We start from the raw sequence: 8,076 nt of genomic DNA, 5'->3' as shown, positions 1-8,076 counted from the left end.
AAAATGTTGAAATTTAACAAGGAAATGGGGCTTACTCATGTAGCTAACAGCACGAGTTTGGACAATGTGCATGAACAGATACGATCATGCAAAATCCCAGTGCCTTATAGCGTTAGCCTGAGAGGTATTTCTACCATAGATCAAGAAATTTTGCAAGCCCTTCCTCTTTACCCAAATCAAAAATAGGGTAGGGGAAGGACTGTAAATAATTCCTTCTAAAAATTCTCAAAGTCACTTCCTTGCTACTTACCTCTAAAGTCCAGGCTGACGTGTAGAGCCAAGAATTAAATAAAAATACAGTTTACTAATCTCAATATTCTCTTTGTCTATTCTTGCCTTTCCTTTGCTTTTTTCAATTTCTCTAGTACCTTCTCTTTCTCGTCTCCTATTTCACACTTTCATTTATCTCCCCTTTTTTTTCTTTTGCCTCTTTTCTATGGTTTTCTCTTCACACTTTATTTCCTGTCCTCTTCAACTGTGCTTCCCCCCTCCTCTACCTCATTTTTCTTTCCTCAAGTCCCCTATCCCTTTCCCTAATGTTGCATCTCGCTCTCACTCTCTCTCCCTCCATGGCAAGGGAGGTGGGCGACAGTGTAATTTATTTGACCTCTCTGTAACGTACCTGGAGCTGGGCAAATAGCAAAAAATAGTGATTTGTCAAATATTTTATTTAAAAATGTCACAAGATGCTTTAGGTATGTGATCCAAAGCCTAAATCAGTGGGAAGTCTTTCCATTGATTTAATGTACTTTGGATCAGGCCTCAAATGTATTACTCAAAGAATATATAAATGAATGATTCAGCTGGCTCTACAAGCTGGTGAAATGCTAGGAACAATATTTCTTTGAAGACATCTACAAAATTAATGACATTATTTTATGAATACTGTTTGTCTAGCTCTGTATTTATCACATGGATCTATCGATCTCTCTAGTCACATGTGCAAACACACTCTATTGGCATTGAAATAGATCAATTCATCTGTTTATTAGGGTGCATCTTTCTGTACATTTTGTGATGCAATAAGGTCTCAGATTTCTGCTTTTAAATCACAGTCCAGCACTGAGGAAAGTGCAAAGCTCCACAGCTGTAGTGAGAACTCCCACAAAAATATTCACTCTAGCCATTCCCATTATATCACATCTTTCATACGATGTAGTAATTTATATCTCAGACTTAATACAAGAAGCCTAGTCCCAAGTACAATAATGTCTGGAGAACAACATTCAGAAGCAGGAAATTACAAGCAGGCTGACAGGTTTTTAAGTGTTATTTAAAGCCAAGAAGATTATGCTCTTGGTTACCCAATTCCTTTGTTTGGGAAGCGGCATGGTGCTAATAAATCTAAAGTTTATTTTGAAGATTAATATCAAGCACTGCAAAAGACAAATGGAATTTATAAACCTTTGTATTTTATAATTGTTTCTACACAGGACTGGAATGTTGAATCACACTGAAATCATTTTTTTTTCCTGTGAGAAGCATCAGAATTCTAAGTAGCTTAATTTTCTCTACTCAGTGCCTGATATATAATCTCCAATGATCACTATTCTGGTTAGATTTGAAGGGCCTGATTCTCCTCTCATTTGCACCAGTGGAAATGAGAAGTAAAGGCACTTAAATAAGTAGAATTCTACCATTGTGAAACCAGTATAAATGAGATCAGAATCAGACGTGAGGTACCTAGTTCTCATTGAGCTATCTACAAGGTGTTTGGGGACACTATTATTATAAGTATTTCTTGGTATTTCATTTAAGGAGGAAATAGTCTTGGTTTAAAAATCTTGCAACACTCAGATTTATCAGTGTTCAAATCTGCTATGCAATTAAGATTTGTTTTTTATTGATTTACATTATTGCACAAACTACTTTGCTCGGAGCTGTCAGTCAGATAGTTTCAAGAATCATTACCAAAGCGTTAGGGAGTTACATTTACAATGTACAGCAATCCATTTTAATCCAAAAAAAAATAGAGCTTGCTGAAGTGTATATTTTTTTCCCTATTCTGTTTCCATGGAATTTGGAAGAAATGCTTAAGCAATTATGTTGCCTGAATCCTGCTTCTGAGCCTGGTGCTAAATGGAGAAGGGGGAGCAGGTTATCAAAAACAACTCAAGATAAGGGACAAATATGAATTCCTTGACTCAACAAGCAAATGACACCTATCCTCTGCCACCCACATGTCAATCTGGTTGCTCAGATTTTTGCTATGGCTTGAATTGAAGGAGGGATGGGAGTGGATCAGGGAGACTTTTTGGCGGAATGGGTTTGTGAATATTGAGCCAATGTAAGAGTATGGCTGTTTTCTTTTTCAGTTAATGTTCAACTGCATGTAGCTTTTAATGCAGTTGGGAAATCAATAAATAAAAATAAAATAAATAACAGGACCACAACCAGATGCATAAAAAGAAAGATGCTGATTTGCTGATGCTTTGACTTGATGCCTTCTCTTTTATACCTTTCAATTACTTTCAGTTCTTCCCTTTTAAACCGAGACACATGTTTTTTTTGTAAACACCACCAAATCCTTAGATTTGGAGTGTTAACATTTATTATTGAAAATAATTCATTGAGTCTCTCATCTATGTTACGTTAAAATGCTCTTTGATTACACAGGACGTTTTACACACATACAAGAGAAATCCTGGAGCCAAATGCACTATGGGCCAGTTTATGCTATAAGGACACAGCCCTGTGTATGGGAAAAGGTCAGCCTCACTGCCCCTATACGACATTGTTCCAAAGCTCCCGGGAACCAGAGGTGCTGCTTTCAGAGCACAACTAGCGCTCTCTTCTATGATTGGCCACTAGTGTGAATGGGAAAGTGTGAGTATGGGCACGCTGTCTCCTTGCCCCTTTTGGAGAGTATAGATACCATGTTTGAACCAGCCTTAATCAAGGCATGCAAGGACATCCCTGTGCATTTCTTGTACCCTCCCCTGTACACACCTACTCAGGGTCATCACAGACTGGCCCTAGGAAATGATAATATTAAAATTCCGTACCAAAAAGTATGTTAACTACATTATTCAGGTTGCAAAGCATAACACTCAGAAGTTACAAGACATGAGAATAAAAGCAACCCATGTAGCCTTAGCTCAGCCCCTCTTGTGCATAAGCCTTATAATGTTGTCTTTAATCACATGATCACATATTTAATCAAATAATTGATTAAATAATCAAATGATTATTGCTGTTTTCATGAAAGGATGGGGTTTTGTTGGTTGAGCTGCATAGTCCACTGATCCTGTCCATCTCAACACCAAAATTCTACGTATGCTCTCATACAAGGATTCCCCACCTACTCCTGCATTCTGTGTGGCACATCAGTAAAAGTTCCTTGTATTTGATATACAATATATGCAGTATAGGACTGCACCGTTTTATCTGGAGTCAAGATACTATATTGCTCTGGTTGGGCGAGCCAGAATCACTTCCCCCCCCCCCACAGACATAAACTGGAAAGAGTAGGATTATGAAGATTATGAAGAAAACAAAAGAATAAATTCTATTTTAGTATTTATCATAGGCTTTTCCATTCTGTCACACAGATACTATAGCCTAACCTATATATGTAGTTCATACTGCTAGTGTAATTAAATAACTAGCCCCTTCGAATTACTGACCTGCTGCAATGTGTATATGTGTTTGTGTGTATTGCAATCTCTTGTAAAACAGAAGCGCTTAATCTTACAATGTTAACTTGTCATAATAAATAAATGCCTTTCTGCTTGAGAAAAATCTTTGCTTATTTCATATCATTTGTCAATCATGATATCTAAATTTGGAGAGCATGAATTGTTTAATAAATGTGATTTTCAGTCAGCTTCTACATTTAAGTAGAATCTTCTGAATGCTAACAGTGAATAGAAAACAATTAGGGTTATAGTTCAAACTAACGCCTTGTTAAAAATAGGAATAATTATTACTGTAATGTGTTTTCCAGTGGGCAGTAGCTCGTTTTCATGAGGAGATCTAGTAGTTCTTACTCAGGAAAAACTCCCATTGAAATGAATGAGAGTTTGCTTGAGTACAGACTTCAGGATTGGGCATTGGATGACACGCATGGCCACAAGGGCAGAACATGGTGTTTTCAGTTTAAACAGAGAGGAAATAAATGGCTGCATTACTAATCACCCAAAAAGATGTCCAGGAGAAACAATAGCAAATAAGAAAGACTAGCATATGACATACTTGTGGTGAAATATTTAATACTGTAAATAACATATATTCTCTCTTTGGTTCTGATCATTTTAGTTAGGGTATTTAACATGAGACTTACACACACTTATATTCCAATACAAGTGATCGTTTACATTCATTCATTCATTGAACAATATTTTATAAAGTACCAGGGCCCTGAGTCTAATCAGACTGGCCCCAATCCTGGAGTCCTTCTTCAGGCAAGCCTGCCATTAGTTTTGCACCAGTGTAACACCACTATCTTAAGTGGAGTTATTCTTAATTTACCCTGGTTTACCTAAAATCAAGATCAAGCCTCTAAAAGTTTTTTCTTTCCTCTTACTTTTTTTTCCATCCTCAATGTAACTCCCACTTGGAGTTTGCCAGATCCTGGCACTCTGGATTGAGCCTTTAGGGTATCCAGACCTATGGATTAAAATAATAATAGTTACCAGAGCCCTTGGACACCATTTCCCAGCATGCTTGGAGTCAGGGGTGGGGACAGAATGGACTGGAAACTCCTGCTGAGACCAATTGGGAGGCTTCTGCATGGGTTGATATGATCAAGGAGTTTGCTGTGCCAATGATGAGCCAGGGCTACTCAGCCCCCTCAGTGCAAGGGAAGATGCTGACTCAGAGGCAAAGGAACTAGGTTTTGTTTCAGTTTTGTCTACTTGAGTTTGGGAGCTGAGAGGGAAGCAAAATGGCTTATAGACCCCTCACCACAAAAAGGAGTCTTTGAACTGCTGTGAGATCTAGTGCATGGGCCAGGCAGTTCCAGCCCTGCAGAAACCAGCCTCCAGAGTGGCAGAGAGCTGATTCAGAGCTGGGTACGAAAAGCCAGCTTAGACCCTGCACAGAACTCCAGACCAAGGATCCAGGAGAGAGCCCTGTCCCACCAAGCGGTGAAGGCAGAGTAAAGGATACCCTTTTTAAAGTCAGCCAGTGTTCACAGCACTGCAGCACTTATCTCCAGACTCATCCTCACTGTGTCATCTGCCTGGGAAGGTGCCAGGGAAGAATTGTGAGTGATGGGAGGTGGGAGACTTGTTCATTTGTTTATATTCTAATGCTTATTATTTATCCCTAACTCTTTCCTTCCTCAGATCCTATTTTTCTGCTCTGAATAAAGTCCATGATTTGTTATACTGTTATATTCTGGGTGTCCTAAATCTTTGCAAGGGTTATGTTCATGTACTGTATTTTATTCATCTTGCCAGCAGTAGTAGCATTATTCATTTCCCCAAGGGATAGCACCCAGTGACTCAAGAAGAGTAAGGAGTCTCCTTGGGTAGAGGCACGAGGGGTCACAAAAAAAGAGCCCAGGACCTAACCCATGTCAGGAGAGGGGAGAAGCCACTCCAGGTTGCAAGCATCAGAGAGGAGGCATGAATCAAAGCATGTATTTAACGTATTTCCTGTAAGAGAATACAGAATGGCAAATATCAGCGCAACTCCTTGTTTGTTCACCTAGGCACTCAGTGAAGAGATTGAAGAGGATGCTGTCCCATGTAATGATATCCAAACAAGCACAATCATCAAGCATATACAGCCTCTTCACCTATCAGATCACTCTACACATGCAGGGCCAGATTCTGAGCTCACTTACACCATTGTTAATCCAGAGGAGCTCCACTCAAGTCAGTGAAGTTACTCCTGAGTTACGGCAGCACACCTGAGATCAGAACCTGGCTTGATAAAAATATCTAATACGATAATAATATTCATAAGATACATTTAATCTTTTCTAATTAACAATATTTTTCAAAGGTAAAAATCCTTGTTTCAGCTGCTTGCCTGGCTGCCTGCCTGTTCTTTCTGTGCTCTTTTGCTTCTATGCTGCCACTCTCTCTTTGGCTAAATCTAGTATTTAAGGACTGTATGTTCCTTTCCTTAGCCCAAGCGTGTACAAATAGAGAGATGACGTAAACATGTTAATTGTTTCTTTTGGACATTCTGCCATATGCTCCCTTTGGTAAAGCCATAGCATGCCCTCCTGTGGTAAAATCTGAAGGATAGGCAGAGTCTGAGAGAGGATACCCCTTCACTGGCTATGGGACCTCCCCCTGGAAAAAGGCTGTCCCCAGCCCTGGTGAATCCCCAGAAGTCCATGGGAGGCCAGTCTATCTGTGTGGAGGTGCTGTAGTTCCACACTGGCTTTGACTCCTGGCAGCACTCCACACCCCAGCGTGGCTTCATTAGGATTCCCCCGTTGATGTGGCTGCCAGGGGCTGTGTGGAAAAGACCCTACAGGCCCAGTCTGCATTGTCGTCTCTGGGGCTCTCCGTGGGAGCAGAGTGGGGATGATGCAGCCTGGCCCCACCACTAGTCTTCATCACCTCTCCAGAGTAGGTGACAGAGCTAAAGCATCCAGTGAAGAAAGGCTGGTGTTGCAGAAACAGAGCCTCCCACTTCCACAGACATGCTCTATAAGAGGCGGGAGTTCTACTTCCCCTCCATATGTGGATCTCAGGAACAATCCCACTGGAAAGGGATCAGTAGCTGCTTAGAAATGATAAGAAATATGTGGGGCCAAAGACGCACACAGAAGCCAAGGAATCTATGGGAGAAGCAGGTTCAAGTATGATGGATCTCTAGGCCTTTGTGCGGCTCTCATGGACTCCCTGGCTCTGTGGTCTTTCTGGCCACCTTCCTGTTCCCAGATGGCACAGCTGCCTCTGCACCATGCTGACATTTTACTCTGCCTTAGCAGCTTGCACTTATGAGCCCCCTCTGGTGGGGTTCGTGGAGCACATGGGTAAGGCAATGTGTTGCCCAATGGAGTGTCTTGTTTATTCCAATCCTGAGCCAGGATTTTATCTTTGCCACGAAAATATATAGCTATTACATCATGGGAACTTCTTTCCTTATAGATTTTATTTTCAGTGGTTAAAACACTGGTTTGGGGAGGTGGATTTATATGTCAGGGTCTGTAGGGGAGGGATAATCCTGCCAACAAAATGTATGGACCCTCTTTCCCTGCCTGCTCCAGATAGGGGGCAATTTTTTTTTCTAACAGTCTTTCCCCACAGTTGAGTGGCCCACAGTGCTCCACTCCGATTAACTGCAGTGCTTGATATTTGTTAGGAATTTAGTTTCAGTTATTCTGACAATTCTGAACAGTTACCCCATTTTTTTCCAGCTGTTCTTTTGATGCCAGCCATGCAGATATTCATAGTATAGACCATCAAAGGAAACCTTTGTTCCTGCCCCAGTGGAGAACAAGGTAGCCTGAATCTTTGTTTGTGTTTTACCTGGCGAGACTCCTCGAATGCTGACAATGATTTGGGCCAAATTAGATGTGTGGACCTTGATGGTGCAAGGTAATAATGGCATCACTTCTATTGAGTAAGAAATAAATGTATACTGACTAAACAAATCACTCTTCTCATTCTTGTGCAGAGCCTTGGGCATTTCAAAAGGTTTCCAAAAGAGCCACAATAGCTCATGTCAAGGTCTGAGCCCTGTAGAACCAGAAACATAATTAGTTCCAAAAGTAGATGGCCCCTTCAGTAGCTATAAAGAAGTGCTGCCATTATTCACCCTCTTGGGATCTCTGTCTGCCTTTCAGCTTCCCCTAATACCTGATGTGAAAGCCACAACAGCAGGAAAATGTTGTGGGGATGAAGGTGCCTTATGAATCCTTCTGCACCAAGCAGACTATGTAAACTGACTTGCAAAATCCCACTTTCATTTCATGAGTTCACCCCCATCTTAGTTTCAATGTGAAGGATTAAAGGCTCTATGCCTGCCCCCATCCTTGCCCCTAGTGCAGGTGATATGTTAAGGACAGCATGGAGGTGAAGATGGGGTGAGAGGGGCCAATGCTTTGGCTATTTAGCAGCATCATAATAGGCCACAGAGGAGCAATGCTGGAGCTGCTCTAAGTTGTAC

The sequence above is a fragment of the Dermochelys coriacea genome, chromosome 8 (genome assembly GCF_009764565.3).
Source record: "Dermochelys coriacea isolate rDerCor1 chromosome 8, rDerCor1.pri.v4, whole genome shotgun sequence".
NCBI lineage: Eukaryota > Metazoa > Chordata > Testudines > Dermochelyidae > Dermochelys > Dermochelys coriacea.
Note: the sequence above shows the minus strand (reverse complement) of the source record.